At 43.1% G+C, this 19,645-nt stretch overlaps 1 long non-coding RNA gene across 3 annotated transcripts in view; it reads left to right on the top strand.

Moving 5' to 3' along the window:
• The first annotated feature begins 2,531 nt into the window (after positions 1-2,531).
• LOC142830044 (uncharacterized) overlaps positions 2,532-19,645 on the top strand; it is an 85,606-nt gene continuing 68,492 nt past the window's right edge. For 2 of the 3 annotated variants that reach the window (XR_012905061.1, XR_012905059.1), the window contains exons 1-3: positions 10,806-10,920; positions 13,978-14,099; positions 15,029-15,172. This is a non-coding gene — a long non-coding RNA (uncharacterized LOC142830044). Of the gene's footprint in view, positions 2,587-10,805; positions 10,921-13,977; positions 14,100-15,028; positions 15,173-19,645 lie in introns of those variants that run through there. The other variant, XR_012905060.1, reaches the window with a different exon arrangement.

Below are 19,645 nucleotides of genomic sequence, written 5' to 3'. Positions count from 1 at the left end.
ATTGTGGGAATTTGGAGTTGTGATGCCTTTTCAGCTGTTTTCTCTACCCCCATCTCTTTTTTTTTTCCCACATGATCCTCTTTAAAGGTTCAGTGTGTCTGAAAGGCGTCATTACCCTGAAGATAGTATCCAGGAAGTAGCATGAGCACAATTTTGTGTGTGTGTGTGGTATAAAACTTTGTTGAAAATGAATAAACTCTAGACTGTGTGGATCCAAGCCAAGGTCACCCAGCCAGCCAAGTTGAGAGAATTAAATGGAACAGAACTGCTGTGAAAACATAACTCTGCTTTCTCTTCAATATATAATGCTATTTGTTTAATATCAGCCCCATTGTAAACTGTGGTTAAAGGCTGGGTTTCTGTTCTTAAAGGGCTGGCTTGTTAAATCTGAATTGTGTGCTTATTGTACAAGAGTTTTATAATCAGTATTATGTGAATTAGCGATGTGAAACTTACAAAGAAAAGCGATGTTTGTTACTACTTAGGACTCCAGTTACATTACTTTCAGATCAGTGTCTTTAACTGAGCTGCTTTTAAAAAAAATTCCTAGAAAAGGTTCTAAGCAAACTACATGATGTTGTTATAAGTGGCGTGTAACCTGATTGCTAAAGCAAGGCTAGTAAACTAAGGAACATTGTTAGCATGTGTTTCTATGATATTTGATTGATTAGAAGAGAACAGCTTAGAAGAGAACAGATTATTAAACATGAACTGCAAAGCTTTATATATATATATATATGTCCTAACTCCAAGTTAAAAATTACAAAACTATTTTTTTATACTTAGTTGTGAAGTCCTGAAATTAGGGTTCCATGCAAGAGTAAGTGACATCATATAACTTTGGGTACACTTTTAAGTTTCAGTTATGCAGTCTTTTATTTGGAGGGGAAAAAATAACCCTGAATGCAGATTTTTATAGGTAAGCAAATAGTTTCTTCTAGGTTATATTGTACTAGAAGATTTACCTGGCATTGCTTAAGTTCTTAACTCCAAATAATTTTTGTCTTTTGGAAAATAAAATGAAAATGTACGTGCTTCATATAAATCATTGTTCTAGGCTGAGAGGTTCAGTATGAAGGCTGACCTGGGGGGAGAGGCCTACCCCAGCCTTCTCTCTCACTACAGTGGCTGGGGGCCAACTGAGAAATGACTCTTCATGGCTGCTGCAGTGGGCACAGCTAGGGGAGTAGTGCATGTCCCTCACCTTGGGAGATCCAGGTCTGTCTGCCCCTTCCCCCTCCCGCCGATCCTCAGCAAAAGTAGCAATGTAGCAAACTGCACACTTTCCCATTGTTCCCTGATGAAGCAGGACAGTCAGCAATGTTTCAGTATGAATCTGGGTCTGTGGGAGGCTCAGGGCTGTGGCAGTCCCCCAATGAGCCCTTTTCACCTGTCTGGGGATGCTGTTTCTCTTCTGTCTGGTTTTATGAGAAGCAGTCCTATTCCAGGGACAGCATATTTTCTTGGAAAAAACAAACCCTGACCTTGCTTTAAGTTCTGATAAGAGGAAGCTGTATACCAAATTTGGAGATCCTGGCTCTTACTGTTTAGAAGGAGTTTTTGAACAAACAAACAGACAAACACTCTCAGATATATAGTATCAGAGGGGTAGCCGTGTTAGTCTGAATCTGCAAAAGCGACGAGGAGTCCTGTGGCACCTTATAGACTAACTGAAGTGTAGGAGCATAAGCTTTCGTGGGCAAAGACCCACTTCGTCACATGCATCTGACGAAGTGGGTCTTTGCCCACGAAAGCTTATGCTCCTACACTTCAGTTAGTCTATAAGGTGCCACAGGACTCCTCGTTGCTTTCTCAGATATATAGTAGATTAAGATTTTAGTCTGAGTTAAATATCCTTGATACGCTGTCGTAGATGCCCACAAACACGGAAGACAAATCTGAAAAAGAAAATGAATCCATATCTGTAGCTGACGGACTCCTCTTCATTTGTTTCCTAATGATACTGCAACAAAGTGTGCTTTACAAATGTGAAAAAGTTGGAGAGATGTGGAAAGAATGTCAGGGCAAAGTTCATGAGCAGCTTGGCAAAAGAGATTACACTATGAAAATAAAAATTGAAATTGTTCATCATGGCAGTGTTCCTAATTATTGCCTATTGATTAAACAGGGCTACTGCAATATAAATGTTAATAATATCCTGAATGTTCTACAGCACACAGAAGAGGTCATGGGCACTATGCAGAAGCTAACTGTCTAAAGCGACCACACAAATGGCATGCACGCACAGAGAAAAATTGTTAGGCCTCATTCTCACAATGAGCTTTATACAGGGATATCCCTGCACTTCCACACAGAAGGATTGGGCCCTTCACATGTTTTTATGCATACATGCTGTGCCATGGCAGGTTAGAGGGCTGGATGAGTGAGAGGGTTACTTCAGGGCAGGCAGGAGCAGCCAACCTAGGCTATTAAGGGCAAAATGGAAGCAGCTGGGGTGGGGCTGCTATAAATCAGTTAAGAGCCAGGTGATTTGACTTCAGGCAGCCATGGAGCCTTTTGAAAAGCATTCCCTGCTGTGGGGTGGAAGAGGAGTTTGGAGATGAAGAGGAACTTGTAACGGATAAGGTGAGTCAGAGAAGCTGAGAGACTCAACATCAGCATGTCCAGAGACTACAGAAGAAGGTGATGGGCTCTGACAGGGAATCTTTAGGCTCCCTTCCTTCAATAGCCTGACTCTCTAGCCAGTACTGGTACCTGGGGAGGACTGGTCACTCAGCTCGCCCTATTAGCTGGAAAACTGAAGTCCAACCTCAGCAAGGGCAGGTGGAGCCTGGTCCACAAAGCCATAAACTGTAGCATGATGAGCTAACCAGGGGTCTGGGACCTATGAGTGGGACTGGCCCTACCACAACACATAGAGAAGGCAGGAGGCATGCACCCAGAGAGATGATTCTGAAAACATTTATTCACATTGGCAGTCTTAGTAATTTCTCACATGTATGAGAGTACAGACTCAGAGCTTGTATGTGTAGTGATTGGATGGCTGTGGTGGGTTTTTTTTTGTGTGTGTTATTGTATATGAATTTTGCAGTGTGTGCCTGGACACAGTATTTGTGCTTTATTTAATGTTAGTTTTTGCTTTATTCACTACTCTCATTGTGCAAAAGGGAACTGCATTCTTATATTGTGAATGTGAGGCCCCTTCATGTACAGTTTATCCCCACTGTGTGTAATAAAGGGAAGGGAGGGCAGAGGTTTTCAAAAGAGTCCCTTAGGCCTGCGCTGCTTACAGATTTTGCACTGATAGAGCTGTTTTGGCTAGGAGCATGATTTCTTTGACTTGATTGTTAAAAAAGCATTATACAAGTGGATGCAGTAACACTGAGGGAATGTTTTAGGAATACATAGCACACAAACCTGTTAGAGAACGTTTTAACCTGTGTGGGCATTCTAAGGCTATGTCTACACATCAACATAGTTTAACAGCACGCATTCACACTACAAGCTTTATTTTGAAATAACGTTGAGCTGGAGGATTTCTTACTCTGACTCATGGTAACGCTCATTTTGGGAAGTGTGAAGGAAGAGTGTTCTTCCTTCAACTTTTTGCTGTGTAGACAGCACCAGAAGTCAAATTAAACTACTTCAACTTCAGCTACACAATTGATATAGATGAAGCTGTGCAGCTTAATTCAACTTTAGTCCTACTGTGTAGCTGTACCATAATGGACAAGATTTCCCCCCCCCCCTTCTCTTTCCCTCCCCATGCCCTCTTTTTCTGTTATTTATTTGCACCTCTAGACCCCTTACTTCTATATGAAAAAGTGGGTTGTGTCCATGAAAGTTTGATACCATCTACAATTGTTTTTGGTCTCTAAGGTGCTGCAAGGCTATTTGTTGTTTGTTTCACTTATATCCATATAACTGCTTTTGCACCTGGAAACTGGGGTGTATGGCAGTAGGGGATGGAATATTACTTTAACTATAGGGTATAGCTAAAGCAGCTCAACTTGTGAAGTAGACATGAATTTAAACCTGAGGTATGATAGGAAAATCCAAGGCCATTGTTAAATGTAAGTATTGGGTGTGTTTAAGCCTTTGCTGACTTGTTTTAAGATCCTTAATAAAATTCTGTTTTAAAGTTTGGCAGCTCTTTCAAGCTTAGAAGTTGAGTTCTTCTAGAGGTTTCCTTTCACAGGGGTGGGGCTGAGGTGGAGGGTTGTGGTGGTGGTGGTAGTGGTGGTGGGGAGAGGAGAATGGAGGAAGTCATAAAGATGCAACCACTGCAGAATGCTCAGAGTACAGTAAGAGAAGCAGATCTGATTCTGATGATGGATTATTTTGTTTTAGAAAAAAGGCCTGTGAAAGTTACTTGGTGAAAGTTAACATGTTTCTTTCCTAGATAAAAGTCACAAACAGGAATAGGTTGTCATGCAGGAAACACTTCTTCTGTTAAACAGGGCAGAGCACAAAGTGTCTTAGGGCATGGCAGCAGCAGTGCAAACACAACAAGGACAAGCAGCTACTGACTTCCTTCCCGTATTTAACAATTTAGTGCTGCTTTGACAATTTTTCCCAGGTCCAGAACAATTTCATCATAATGTGGATCAAAAGGTACCTGCTTAAGGAAGAACAAATGGAGCCAGCTGCATCTTTGCTATCAAAGTGTATCTTCTGGAATGATTTAAGTTGAGATGTTAGCTGGAAAGAGGAAGTTCTCTTACTGAGAATTATTAAAGGGAAAATGAACATATAGACTGCAGAATGTGGCTATTAAGAGACATTTCATTCTTTGTAGAACCAGTTGGCTGGTGTTCATATATTACAGGAAGTGCTGAATGAAAGAGATACAAGGAAGATTTAGAATAAACATTTCCTTTATTGGAATTGCTAGAGTGTAAAAGGGAAGTGTCACCTACAGAGCATTTCAAGGCCTTCCCCACTCAGCAAACATATGAGCATCCGCAGAAAAAAAGCTTTCTGAAGCACATGCCACGTTTGTGCCATTCACCAGACCGCAATGAAGAAAGCAAAGCAATCTGAAACCAGAGCAGGAAAGTGATTCCACAGCCAAAAGGGAAGAAAGCGGTGCTTTCTTTTTGACTCATAAATTTAGGCATATAAAATACATCAGTGTATTCCAACCCTGACTAACTTTTGCGTTACCAGGATCTGCTGGCATAGTCTCCCCAGATGGAGACTAAAATGCGTGCTGATAACAGCCATTTTGTGGGGAACTCTAAATTCCCTTGAAGGTTTATAGCCACAATAATCTCAATTCCTTAGGAAGGGACTCTGTCTGGTGCCTACTGTGGGGATCTTTTGTTGTTTTACCACTTGGCGTCTACCCAGCAGAGGTTGTTGTCTAAATATAATTGCTGTCAAGGAGAGAGGGAGACAGACAAAAAAGGACTTACCATCATATTAACTAATTAAGGTGGAACTGCTTTAATAAAAGGGGGTCACTTTAATTATTGGGTTAATGTGAGCCACTAAATTGAAACTATGAGGGAGGGAATTAGAATAACCTTTGGTTGAACTGAGTTAACACCATTTACAGAGCCTCAGCCTAAAGAAATGTAAAGGGCTGTTGCCATGGATACAAATGAAAGGATACCTTGGGAGGGGGCATTGGAAGAGTGAGGGATAGATTAAAATAGGCACCGCAAATGACTTTGACTAAAGATGAGATTTTTTTTCCCATGTCTCTATCTTCACTCTGTCTAGAGAATTAAGTTCCAGATGTTCACCACTGAAAATATTCCAACAGATGTCCATCTTCAAACAAAACGTGTTGGTTATTTAATAAAATATCAGAATCAGCCACCTTTCTTAGGACATGGTGCCACATTTTAATCAGCACAAACTCTACTTCTGATTTACATGGGTACTAAAAAGATAGAGGCAACTTTTGAAAGCTGCTGTTCGCTGCATCAAACGTGGAGAAAATGCATACTAGATAGGGGCAAAGTGATTCCTGATGAAACAGGCCTCCATTCAGCTCATCTGTCTTTGCCAGTTCATCTGAGTGTTTTTTATAAAAAGCTATGATCATTTCAATGTAACAGATGTCACTTGCTGGTACCAGAGAGCATATCTGATTAAAATAATTACTTGTTTCACAGACAAGACTTAGGAAGAGCTTAGGCCCCAGATTTAAAAAACAAAACAAAACCAGAATGGAGAATGATTCTCCTCCCTCCTCTCCCCCCCCCCCCCATGTATTTGGGGTCAGCTAGTGCTCCCACCACATTATACTGCCCAATATCTGGTGCCAGGGTCTGTTTAAAGACTAAGCAGCACTAGGTTTAAGCAGCACTAGGTTTAATCAACACTTTTTTTTATAATCCCTTTCAGTATTACAGAGATGAACCTGGCATGGAGGAGGAGCTAATCAGACCAGAAAGCTTCCAGATAGGTGGCAACACTCCTTTCTCCCCCTTCCCCACATATTGCTCCTCCACCAGACTTTCAGATTAGTCAAATGTCTAAAGTTGATTAGTCCTCAATAGCTGTCTAAGGAAGAGCTAACTAGCTGTGCATTATTTTAGATTCAACTCTCCCAGTTCTGCCTTGAGTTGTCCATGTTTTTTCCTAAATCCATTTAAAAAAAATTCAATCCAACAGTCAATAAAAGCCTACTTATTATTAAATGCCTCTTCTTTCAAAGTATTAGGATTACATGCTAATTTTACCTCTTCCATGTGCTCCTACAGCTTGATAATATATCAAGGTTTTAATAATCAAATACTTGCAAATCAAAATCAACCCTTCCTACTTTGCTGTTATTTTCTGCTGCCATTGTAAAAGACAGGGTAGGTGCGATTATAGCTTTTATGGACTACAGCCTGTTGGTGAATGCGACAAGCTTTTTGCTTTTGAATGACTACCCACCACATTCACTAGTGAATCTCGAACATCAGATTAGCTCTCTGAGATGGTGGTTGAAAACCGTGATATGTGGCTATAGCATCTATGTAAAATAAGGAGTGAAATTTTTGTACCTAAAAGCCTTAATGTAAAGGGAAAGCCACAGGTACTCCTAAGCTTTTTAAGGCCAGTCTTACTGTTTGCACACTGGAAAAAAAATCATGGCAGTATCATGCCTGATGTATTATGGAAATTGTGTGGAGTTTTTTTGGTCGCAGCTCCATATTTCAGCAGAGGGCACTGTGACCTTACTTACAACTGAGTGTTTTAATTGGACCACATAGGACTAAGGGAAAGACTGTAACATTTCAGTTTGTAAGTTAGAGTTATATGTGCGGAGACAACTTGCTATACAGTTAAATCATTTTCATGATCCCTGCTAAGTGATGTGGCGGAGGGAAAAGACCCTTCTGTAGAATTAGTATATATTTTAAAAAGCCCTGACATTTTAATACAGGAAAGTTGGCTAAATAAAGGCTTGGACTTCCCCTCCAGAGAACGTAATCTTCCCCTTTACGCTGTGCAGTGGGAAACATTTATAGCAAATATTTTATAGTGACTGCTTTATATTAATAAAAGAGAACCTCCCCAGCTAACTCCCCTGCCAGAGACTTCTACTGGTATGAAGTACAATCTGCTATTGTATAATTCATTGGGGCTATTCACTACCAATGTAGCTCTCTTAAATCACATCCAAGCAACTCAAACAAAATCAATGGGATTGCACAGGCGTAACATGTAGACAGAACATTGTCTTTTGTAGTCAAATTGACTCTATCTAAAACCAGGGGTGGGAAAAATACAGGGCCGATATGGCCTGCCAAACTGTCAGATCCAGCCCATGGGCCAGCAGGAGCCTCAGTCTGGATCCCTGTCTGCCCCCCCCCGTGCTGCTCAAAGTGGCTGGCTGTGGGGGCCATGTGCTTCTCTGAGTGCTGAGAGTGGGGAAGGGGTTGGAAAAGCTTTGCGTGCTGCCCTGCCCCCCCCCCCAATCTTTCAGATTTAATTGGAGCTGCCTGGGCCATGTCTGCAGCACAGGTAGCATGCAAAGTGCCCCCTCCTGCCTGGGGTTCTTAGTGCTCAGAGAAGCACATGGCTCCTGCAGCTGGCCACTTTCAGTGGCATGTGGGGACATAGACGGTAGGAGCCTGCCTGAGGGATTTGTTGGGTTACTGGTCTGGAGCCAAATAGATAAGCATGTCTTGGCCACAGCCTACCTCTAGTACTCTGTCCCCTTCCTCCCTCCAACCCTCTTCCTGAACCCCTGCCCCAGGTCACAACCCTATCCCAGACCATGCACCCCTCCTCCAGATCAGAATCTTCTTCTGCACCCATACCCACTCTTCAACCTACTACCCCAATCCCCTGTCCAAGGTCACAACTCTCTCCTGCCCTAGATCACAACCCAAACCTCTACCTCTCCTCCTGTACTCCATTGTCAGAATTGTCTCCTGCACCCATACCTTTCTAGTCCCTGAACCTGTATCTCTGCCCTGAGCTCTCTTCTGCACCCAACATGCATCACAGACCCTATGCCCCTTCTATCAATGTCATGGAAAAGTCTAGCCCTTGACCACTTACCAAATTCTTGGAGTGGCCCCCAATCAAATTGTTCTAAAGTGTTTGGCTCCTACCTTTTCTATAATCTTAGATGGGGAAACTCACCTTTCTTCTGTGCCTTTGCTGATCAATGCTTAGCTATGGACACATGATCTGCTAAATTGACACCACTGCATTAGTCACAGCAATGCTGATCTACAAGCAAGTCTCAACATGGCTATGACAGAATGCTGGATTCTTTTCTTGCTTATGCTAGTGTAGCTCTACGAATGTCAGTGGACTTATTTACATCAGTTTAAATGAGAAGTGAGAGGAAAACTAGGTCCAGCCCTTTTTCAGAACTTGAGAGCTAGTTTAAATTGAGGCCATAATAATATGAAAATGGCTTTGGCTCTGAATGAATACAAGGAAAGAGCACATTAAGCAATAATGTGATTCTAAATGAGCTTTTAAAAAGGCGCGCGTGCTCTCTCTTTTGTAAGAGGAGGAACATCAATATAGGCAGACTGCTTTTTGTCACATGGTGTAAATTGCTGCAATTGGAAACTTATCAATCCTTCTGTCCATGCAAAGCCAAGCCATACTGTAGTAACACAGTTCCCACATTGTAACATAACTAGCCTGGTGAGAGATTAATGACTTCTTAGCAGGCAGGGGACAAAATGTCCCTTCTAAATACATTTCATCATTATATATCTTTTTAATACACTAATTACACAGCTAGTCACTTACAAAATGGGGGCAGAGAACACCTAAACAAGAGAGAACATACCTAACACTGTGTGATTTGATATGGCTTGCAGTCAATGCTACTGCTAAACCAGATTCTTCTTCTAAATATGGAGACGTCTATGTGACTGCAGGCTTCTTTACAAAGAAGCTTTTCCAGAAGAAAGCGCCCACACAGCGAAAGTGCATAGGAAAAGCGATCTGCTTTTTTGAAAGATAGCGTTCACATTGATTGGACGCTGTCTCGCATTTAAGTTGTGATTACTATGGATGGAGTGGCCTCTTGGGCACCTGTGCTTTTTCCTGGAGGCCTCTTCTTTTGGGGGGGAAACCCCCTTCCCCCATACACACACGTCTTTCTGCAAGAGCTCTTTCTATGAGGAAGAAGCCTCTTTCTGAAAGAGGTTTACCGTTATTGGAAAAACCTCTGCGTTCTTTTGACTTTTTGTAGAAAGAACACAATTGCAATGTGGACATAAGTGTAGCTTTTCTGGGAAAATGGCTGTTTTTCCAGGAAAAACTCTGCAGTGTAGACATACCTTCTGTATGTATGTGTCTTATACATAAGAGAGAGAAGAGAGCCTGAATGGATGCTACTATTTTGGGCTATGTCTACACTGCAAGGTTTTTGCACAAAAATGGCCGTTTTTGTGCAAAACCCTGTGGAACGTTCACACCTCAAATGCGCTTTTATGCAAGTAAATCCTCAGTAAAATGGCAGAACAGAGGGATTTTGCAGGTAGGTAAACCTCCTTCTACAAGGCATAACCCCCTTTTGTGCTCCAGCTACTGCGGTGCAAAAAGGCAAGTGTGGATGCTCCAGAAGGATTTCTTGCACAAGAAACCCATCGGGGGGAGGAAGGGGGAGAGAGGCCATCAGAGCTTTCTTGCACAAGAGCAGTCATGCAGTGTGGCAGCTCTCTTGTGCAATAGCATGTCACTTTTGCAATGTGGTTTGAGGTATAGATGTGTATTTTGCGCAAGAACTCTTCCGCAAAAGATTTCTTGCGCAAAAAACTTGCAGTGTAGACATAGCCTCAATCTTTGAATTGTCTCCTCCGTCACAATGTACTTGCCTAACAATTTTCAGTTGCCATTTTTTTTCCCCTTAGAGGAGATACTTTTATTCCTTATGAATGACACAAAATTTGACAAGTACAATGGTTAGTTAGAACTCCCTAACTAGGAAAGCTTAGCTAAGCTAACATCTGCTACTCACTCCCTTCACTTTTTGGGGAGGGTTTTGCCAATCTTTGCAGAAAACCAGCTTAATGTCGCAAACATTTCTCCCCCTACCCCAATAGGGTTCATCGTACTATAGTTCTGGTTTAGAATCTTGGACATTCTGGCATGTGCTTTAATTCTCCAAACTGACAAATCCTAGGTACGACTTCTCTATAGGCCTATTATTTGTATTTAGGAAAACAACTCATTTCCTTGTTCAGCATTAATGTTTTGGCTTGGTATTGGTTGGTCCAGTTAAATTCTTGCTTCCCCCGAAAGGTCTCTTTATAGGGCATGTCTACACTTACTGGGGGATCAGTGCTGTGGTGACTGGTCCCTTGGTGGTTGATTTAGCAGGTCTAGTGAAGACCTACTAAAACGATTGTTCTCTTATTGACTCCAGTACTCCACAGAGAAGAGAAAATTAGGTGGAGCCAACAAGAATTTCTCCCATCAACTCCCCTCCCCCTCACTGGAGACCCCACATCAACTCAACCTAAGGTACAACAACTCCAGGTATGGTATTCACGTATCTGAAATTGTGTAAATTAGATTGATATTGTCTCATAGTGTAGACCTGCCCTTATAATGGGTGTGGGGGCCGTGGTGGAAATGAAGTCTGCAAGTGTCTAGAGTTGATCCTGGAGATCAGCTTTAATGCTATTACCAAGAGGTTTTCCTTTAGCTGAAGTGGGAGAACCTTGTCGTTTGGGAGCTAAGCATCCTAAATTCTATTTCCAATTCAACAACTGACACCCACAATGGCTGTGTACTGTACACAGGAAAAGGTTCATAACAGCAGCACTAGCCTTCTTGCTGACTGGACAGATTGCCCTGGAAGTGACTATCAGCAGAATCTCTTTATTGAGAGACATGTTTCTTCACAGCAGATTTAAACACAAACCCATCTAAAAATAGATGCCACAAGACACCCCAAGAGAATCCCAGTTCATTAATTTCTTCCTCAATCAGTCAAAGTTGTTTGAAGCTTTCTGAATTTTTTTTTTTTGGGGGGGGGGGGGGGGAGAAGGGGAATGATAGTGAATAGGGACAATGACAAATTGGAAACAATGTTTTGTTCTTTAACGTTCACACACCGAGTGTCACCAAACTTGCTCCTTTGTGAAGAGTGACAGGTTTGACTGACCAGCTTCATTTGCTTGGTGCTGTTTTCGTAATGATGCCTATGGCAGTAACAATGGCCAGAGCATTAAAATCAGAGATCTCTTCATCACAGTAATGATTGAAATGTATTTGAGGATGCATTATTCAACATTTCTCACACACAGTTTCCCCCGTCTCCTCCCCCAAGTCATTAATGGGTCATTTACAGGCCTGTACAGAGGAATTTGTGTGTGGGGAGTATATGCTTTATATTTGTAAATGTGGACTGCAATTTTTTTAAATACAAAGGAATTCCAAATAGGCATGCAATGAGTGTGCATAAGACAGGTTAATGAGAAATTTGAGTGGAAACGGTGACTGGTAAAATTTTGGTATAACATACTAAATATGTACACAGTAATCAAGGTTTTATAGAAATTACCTTCCGGGATCACGGTGGGCAGTGCAGCTGCCATTGCCCCCACTCCCTCAGCCATCTTTGCCTGCTGCTGTTCTACTTGCTCAGTGAGGCTGCTGCGGGCAGGGCTTCTGGCCAGTGGGGCCAGGCCTGGGCTGTTCCTCACAGGTGGGAGACACCATTCTCCCACTCCTGTCATGCTGTCACCAGCCCCCTTCCACAGCATGGTGCTCTCCTTTAACCCTAGCACGGGGGGAGGGTGCAGGAGTGGCCTGGGATGTGGGGGTCTGGGGATGAGGGGGTAGGGCCAGATTCCTGCCAATGGGAGCAGTGGGGAAAGACTCCAGGCCAGGCATCGGTGTGCTGTTGTGCTCCCAGTGGGGGAAAGGGAGCTCTTCTTCCTCACAAGCTGGATAGCAAAGCACAGCAAGGCTTTCCCTCCATCCCCTTCCCACCAAGTGGGAAGCTGATACTAGGGTTCCAACCTCGTGAGGGGGAAGCTGGAGCACCAGTGTGGACTCTTCACTGTAGGAGGAAGAAGGGGGGGGCTGAGCTTGATCCATGGAGCCCTCTCACATTTATGGGAGACCATGGGGGGGGGGGCGAGGGTGGAAGGAAGAGGGATGTTTACACCCTTTGCAATACCCCAGTGTATGGGCCTGAATTAGGTGGATAATTGTCTTCAGGTTTTCAATGTCCCATGATCATGTAGGCTACGTCTACACTGGCACGATTTTCCGAAAATGCTTTTAATGGAAAAGTTTTCCGTTAAAAGCATTTTCGGAAAAGCACGTCTAGATTGGCAGGATGCTTTTCCGCAAAAGCACTTTTTGCAGAAAAGCGTCTGTAGCCAATCTAGATGCAATTTTCCGCAAAAAAAACCCCGATTGCCATTTTCACGATCGGGGCTTTTTTGCGGAAAACACTACTATGCTGTTTACACTGGCCCTTTTGCGCAAAAGTCTTTTGGAAAAAGACTTTTGCCCAGACGGGAGCAGCATAGTATTTCCGGAAAATCACTGACGATCTTGCGTGAGATCATCAGTGCTTTTCCGGAAATTCAAGTGGCTAGTGTAAACAGCTGGCAAGTTGTTTCGCAAAATCAGATTTTTGCGGGAAAAACTTGCCAGTCTAGACACAGCCGTAATGTAAACAGACTGCTAGCAAATCTTGGTTGGTAAATCCATTTAATAGGACTATCAAAATAGTTATATTATCACTCTCAGTACTGCCTCCTCACCCAAATGCTCTTAGAATTATATTGATAGTCCCAAACTGGGTTTTTTTTATTCCTAACCTTTGAATTAATTAAAAACTATGCTTGGTTATGATTTATGTATTAGTTAACAGCAATCCTGGTTACAGAATGTCACTTACTTCTAAATATATGCCTGCTACTTCCATTTTTTTAAAATTCAGACATGCCACATCATGCTAAAAAGCCAACTCGTGCCACTGTTGTTTGGATAGCACTAACTTCTAAAAGTGGTGAAAAATAAGGGATGGTTCTTGGTCCTGCGTGAGGGCAGGGGACTGGACTAGATTACCTCTCAAGGTCCCTTCCAGTTCTATGAGAGGTATAACTTTTAATCTCCTTCCATGAAAATACCTTATACTGTACTGCAAACTTACAATACAGACTTGGCAATTATCTCTCATCAAAACCCAATTACAAAGAGAAACAACTGAACTGGAGTTCATTTTCAAATTAAATACATCAGTTTAGAATTGAATAAAGATCTTAACTGGTTAACACCTTACAAAGGCAATTTTCTTGACTTCTACGTCAACTGCTGTGACTGAGCCACTTCTACTCTGACTTGATGAGCCTCATTTACACAAGTAGCCTTTCTTCCATTGTCCTTATATATGCACCTGTAAACTCCACTACAATTCATCTGATGTGGGTTTTACCCACAAAAGCTTATGCCCCAATAAAGTCTCTAAGGTGTGACAGGATTGGTTTTCAGTATAGAGCTATTTACCTGACTCTGCAAACAGCCTGCAGGAATAATTTGGAAAAGGAAATTGTCCCCTTTGCTTCACTGTAGTGTTAACATTGAAGATTAATGGTGGTGATGTGAATGGCAACACTGTTAACTGTTTCCTGGCTTGAAGCAGGAGAGCTGCTATGTTGAAATTCTGCACAACTTGCTGTGACACTGTGGAATGGGTGAGCTCAGTGTGTGGACCAGGGGTTGGGAGATTGGGGAGGGTGGGAGTAATTAGTAGCCATCTGATTGCTGTAATCACAAAGTCCCATGTGGCATCTGAGGCTCCTCTGTACCCAACAGTGAGTAGAACTAGAGTATCTCAGTATAGTTAGGGTTGCTAACTTTCTATTTGCAGAAAACTGAACAGCCTTACCTCCTCCTCTGAGATGCCTCTTCTCCAAGGCCTCATCCCTGCTCACTCCATTCCCCCTCTTTCTTTTACCCCCACCATCACTCACTAATGTATTTTCACCATGCTGGGTCTGGGGTTGGCATGTGGGAGCCGGGGGAGGGCTCCAGCTGGGGTATGGGCTCTGGGGTGAGGCTGGAGATGAGGAATTTGGAATGTGAACAGGACTGGGGCAATGGTTTGGGGTAAATGAATGGTGAGGGCTTTTACTGGGGATGTGGATTCTGAAGGGGACCAGGAATGAGGGGCTTGAGATGCAGGAGGGGGATCAGGGCTTGGGCAAGGAATTGAGGAAAGTGAATGGAGTCGAGGTGCAGGATCTGGATGGTGCTTACCTCAGGCACCTCTCAGGAAGCAGTGACCTATACCTATGGTTCCTAGGAGCAGGGGCATCCCAGGAGACCCTGTGCATTACTCCCCAGCACCGACTCCTCAGCTGCCATTGTCCAGAAACTGCAGTCCTTGAGAACTTAGGGGGAGGAGCTTGGGGACAGCTCTCAGAGACTCCTTGGCCAATGCTGCTCCTTGAAACTGCTGGGACATGTCACAACTTCCTGGGAGGCACCCGAAGTGAGCTCTGCATTTCCCCTCCGCGCCCCCCATTCCCCCCCCCCCCCGCCGCATGTCCTAACCTGTTCAGGGCTGATTAGATTTTTAATGGCAGTGCTGATGTGAGCATGGTCCCTCTTTTTCAACTAGGTGCTCCAGTTGAAAACCGGATGTCGGGCAACCATAGTTGTATCCTGGTGATTATCCAAGCTCCAGTGAGGTGGGACCAAGCCAACCCCAGGCTACTTATTGGAACCCAGGAGAGCCCATCAGACTAACCTAAATGTCTTACAGGTATATTGTATTGCAACCCTCTTCCCGTGCCAGTCAGGGCTGTTCCCCACAATGGCACTCCAAGTGTAGAAGGCAGGGGCCTACAAGAAACCTTAAATACCATGCCTCTATAGGCTTCTAAGAGCTCCCCAAGGTCACAGATTCCTAGCTTTGGAAGGTAGCTGCCACCATCAAGCTCTTTTGTCACAAGGGAGCTTGAAAAAAGAAACCAAGTACAATTCAGTCTAGGCAGGCACCTGCACAGACCTCCTGTTAACTTCCGGGACACAAGAATCAAATCACCTTGTAAAATCACCTTTTCTTTAAAAAAAACAAACTTTGGTTACTAGCAGTTACAGGGCAACTAAACAAAGAGCAGATTAAAAGACAGAGGGGGGAAAATGATATCTCTGAGCACAGCTTGAGGTATAGTGAATGGGGGGGAGGGAGAACTTTCACACACAAGTTTTACCAAACAGTAAAATGAAGTAAAATAACCTGATCATGAATAAATATACACTTTCCCTTTACTCACGATCTGTACTGATCTGTTCCTCAAGGCCCAGTCCATTTCCATGCAAACATTTCTTATAGGCATCTCATTGATTATTTCATGTTCCTCCAGCTGCTAACTTAGAACTCTCTCAAAAAGAAAGGGCAGCAGGATTTAAATTTTAGCACTGTATCCCATTGGTTCTTCTGAGCCCCTACCAACTCCCTTAGCTACCTGAGTTTAATCCTTTAGTCACCGAGTGCTGGCCAGCACTCATCCTATCCATCACACCCCCAGGTAGAGGGTTGGGAAGGTGGGGTTGCAATAGAACAGTATCTGTAAGAAATTTGTGTGTGTGTGTGGAGGCTCAGGGCAGAGGGCAGTTGTGCGTGCGTGTGGGGAGCAGGGGTTGTGAGGGATCAGGGTAAGAGGCTAGAGGTTGTGAGGGGTGCAGGGGTCCAGGCAAATGGTTGGGAGTTGAGGGACTCAGGGGTACAAGCATCAAGGCAGGGGTGGGGAAGTGGCCCGGGCGGGGAGGGGCAGCTCAGAGCGGGGGTATGGGGGTTCAGGAGGCAGGGCAGGGGATTGTGAGGGCAGGGCTGTGTATGGGAAGCTCAGGTCTAGGGGTGCAGCCACCATGCTTGCCCAGCCACTCGATCACTAGGGCAGTGGGAACTGTGCTTGCCCAACCACTGAATCACTGGGAGGGCACGGACCAAACTGCCTAGCCACCTGAGCACCAGAAGTATACCCTGGATGCACTGTGGTCACCCTGGATGTGCTGTGGTCACACTTCCCAGAGTGCTGGCAGCATCCAGAACTCCACCCCCAGTCTCTTACAGGTATGCCACACAGGGGCGCACCAGCTTACTTTCACCTTTGCTGAGCCCCAAAGAAGGGGGCACAAACTTGAGGAGTCCAACAGAACCCAAGAGGTTTTCTGTGATCATATTTTGAACATCTGCACGTTCTTCTGTAATTTGTTGTACTGACTGGGGTGAATGGCACTCCACTTGTGGGCAGTTCAGAAGCATGACACTATGTACATTTCCCCTCAGATTCAACAGCCTCTTTGGAGGTAGGTTGGGCCTCAGTGAGGAGGGTGTTGTAGGAATCTGTAGGGGAGAGAGAGTATATCTGGGAAGAGAGGAAATAGCTGAGATGATCTGGTTGAACAATTTGCCCCATATGCAATTCATTTGCTCTGACCACTTCTTTTCAACCCTCCTGAATTCCAGCTTGTAAATATTCTCCTTTCCTTGAAAGACAGAATGTCTCTTGTCACTTGATAGTGTCATTGCTGAACAGCGAATGTATACAATGCATGGTATTAGCACCAAAAATTATTTGAATCACTAATCCTATTAAAAGCTACCTTCAAACAGTTTAAGGTAATCTTTGTACATTTCAACGGTTCCATATTCCTGCCTTTAATACCACAAGTTTTGTAAACCCGAATGGCCAGGCTCAGCATAATAAAAGTGGTATAAACATAAAACAGTGAAGCAGTTGTGATTTCCATTTGACAATCTCTTCTGGCAAATTTGAGCTCAGATAGCCCTGAAAACAGTCAGATGCACGCTGACTGTGACTTGTCTGATCACGACAAATGAATGGATTTTATTCCCCTTCATCTCCCTTTTATCTGAAGCTCTGTTTAGTTCTGCTGATTACTGGTTAGCCCTCTCAGCAGTAGTATTTTTCATAATAGATTTATTTAGCATCTGTTGCTGTGTGTACACACCGAGACTGGTGATTAGGAACTCATTGGATGACAATACACCATGTCATTATCTAATGAAATTAGTGTGGGTTGAAAGATCTGTGACTATTTTCATAATACCAAGACATTATCAAAATTTGCAGAGCCAGGGTGTTATGAATTGATTGAAGTCAATATTTGTAGGACTGTGAGGAGAGAGTAATTCCTCAGAAATTAGTGATGGAACATGATCTTGTAGCATTCTTTCCTGCAGCTAGGGGATGCTGTGAGTCACAGACCTGATGTATAACTTAGACAATAGACCTTTCCCAAAACAATTCCTACAGCAGATCTTTTAGAATGACATTCCCATCTTGATTTTAAACATATCAGTGATGAACACTCTACCATGACCTTTGGTAAACTACTCCAATAGCTAATTACCATAACTGCCTTATTTCCAGTCTGAATATGTTCAACTTTCAGGCATTGAATCCTGTTATCTCTTTCTCTGGTACTGGAGAGCCCATTATTAAATATTTAGTTCCCACGTATGTACTTACAAATCATATCTTCCCTTAATGTTCCTACTCAAGATTCCCCTGTTTATGCATCTCAAAACTACATTAGGTTTTTGGGGTTTTTTATTGACCACAGCATTACATTAGGAGCTCATGTTTGGCTGATTATCCACCACAACCCGGAATTGCTTTTAGAGTCCATGCTTCCCATGATAGACTCTTCCATCCTTTGAGTATGGCCTATTCTTTGTTCCCAGATGTACACATTTACATGTAACCCTATTAAAATATGTATTGTTCGTTTGCACCCAGTCCACCAAGCAATCCAGATCCCCTGAATCATTGACCTGTGCTCTTCATTATTTACCCCTCCCCCAATGTTTGTGTCATATGCAAACTTGATCAGTGAGGATTATTTCTTGGAGATCACTGATGAAAAATGTTCAGTGGTGAAGATCCCAGAACCAATCCTTCTGGGCTAGTACTAGAAACATGTCAGTCCATGATGTTTCTGCACTTTCGGTTACATTTTGTGAATTATCAGTTAGCCAGGTTTTAATCCATTGAATGTGTGCCAAGTTAATTTTATATCACTCTAGATTTTGTAATCAAAATGGTGTGCGGTAGTATGTCACAAACATTCCAGAAGTCTAAGTGGTATATTACGTCAATACTATCACATTTATCAACCAAATTTGTAATATCATAATAAGCAAGATATTGAGAGTTTGACAAGATCTATTTACCATAAACCTATTTTCTTGACAGATATTTGTGACAGGCTTATAATTATCTGGGTCATTCTATTTACCCTTTTAAAGAAGTCACAACGTTGGCTTTCTTCCAGTTGTCTGGAACTTCCCCAATGCTCCAAGACTTATTGAAAATCATCGTTAACATTCTAAGAAAGAACTACCCTGTGTTGGCTGCAATACTTAATAGCTGACAATTTCTTAACTCAATGTTTAGAAAGTCTAAGGATGCTTAAGTACTGGCCTCAGCGTGTATTACTCAAATTGAAGTACCCCAAGATTATTCAGGTTCCCCCCCTTACACAATATATGCTGATAAGGAGGTAGCCAATTTATACCCTAGTGTAAGTTGGTGGTCTGTAGCAGACATCAACTAATCACCCCAATGGCACCTCCAAGCGGGAACCCAACTGGAACTGGGGTACCATCCAGACCTCCTAGCCTCATATCCCTTTAACACTGTGCTGCTGTGACAAGTTGGAAATCTGTCTCTAGCCTTTCCCTTCACCAGCACACAACCAGGTAGGGACACACCTAACTGCAGATACATGCAGGTGATGTGATCAGCACTGCATTGGAAGGTTCCAGATTGGGAGCTTCCCAGCTACTAAGCAGATCATCTAGCAAATGCACAAAAATGCAAACTAAGCTTAATATTCTAAATAGACTGGATAGTAATAGCAGATCCTATCCAATCTTATAAGCAGGCTGCAGATTCTTAAGGGGTATAGCTTGGCAGACACAGGTGTTCCATTTGCAGGCTAAAAATCTCTTTAGCCTGGGCCCAGTACCCCCGTCCCCAGCACACCCACTTCAGTCTTTTTTTCTCAGATGTTTCCATGAGTCTCTTTGGGTGGGGAGTCAGTGAAGAACCATGAAGTTGACACCTTTTTCTCCCTTACGTAGCTTTTGCATATGGCAACAGCCCTTTGTTTTAAAGCTTGGTTCACATGCTAGTTAAGGGAATAATTCTGATATTCCAAGATGGAGTCCAGCACCATGTGATCTGGTCATGTGTGCCTGTAG

This window comes from Pelodiscus sinensis, chromosome 6, assembly GCF_049634645.1.
Source record: "Pelodiscus sinensis isolate JC-2024 chromosome 6, ASM4963464v1, whole genome shotgun sequence".
NCBI lineage: Eukaryota > Metazoa > Chordata > Testudines > Trionychidae > Pelodiscus > Pelodiscus sinensis.
The sequence above is the reverse complement of the archived record's forward strand: the minus strand, read 5'-3'. Positions and strand labels throughout refer to the sequence as shown.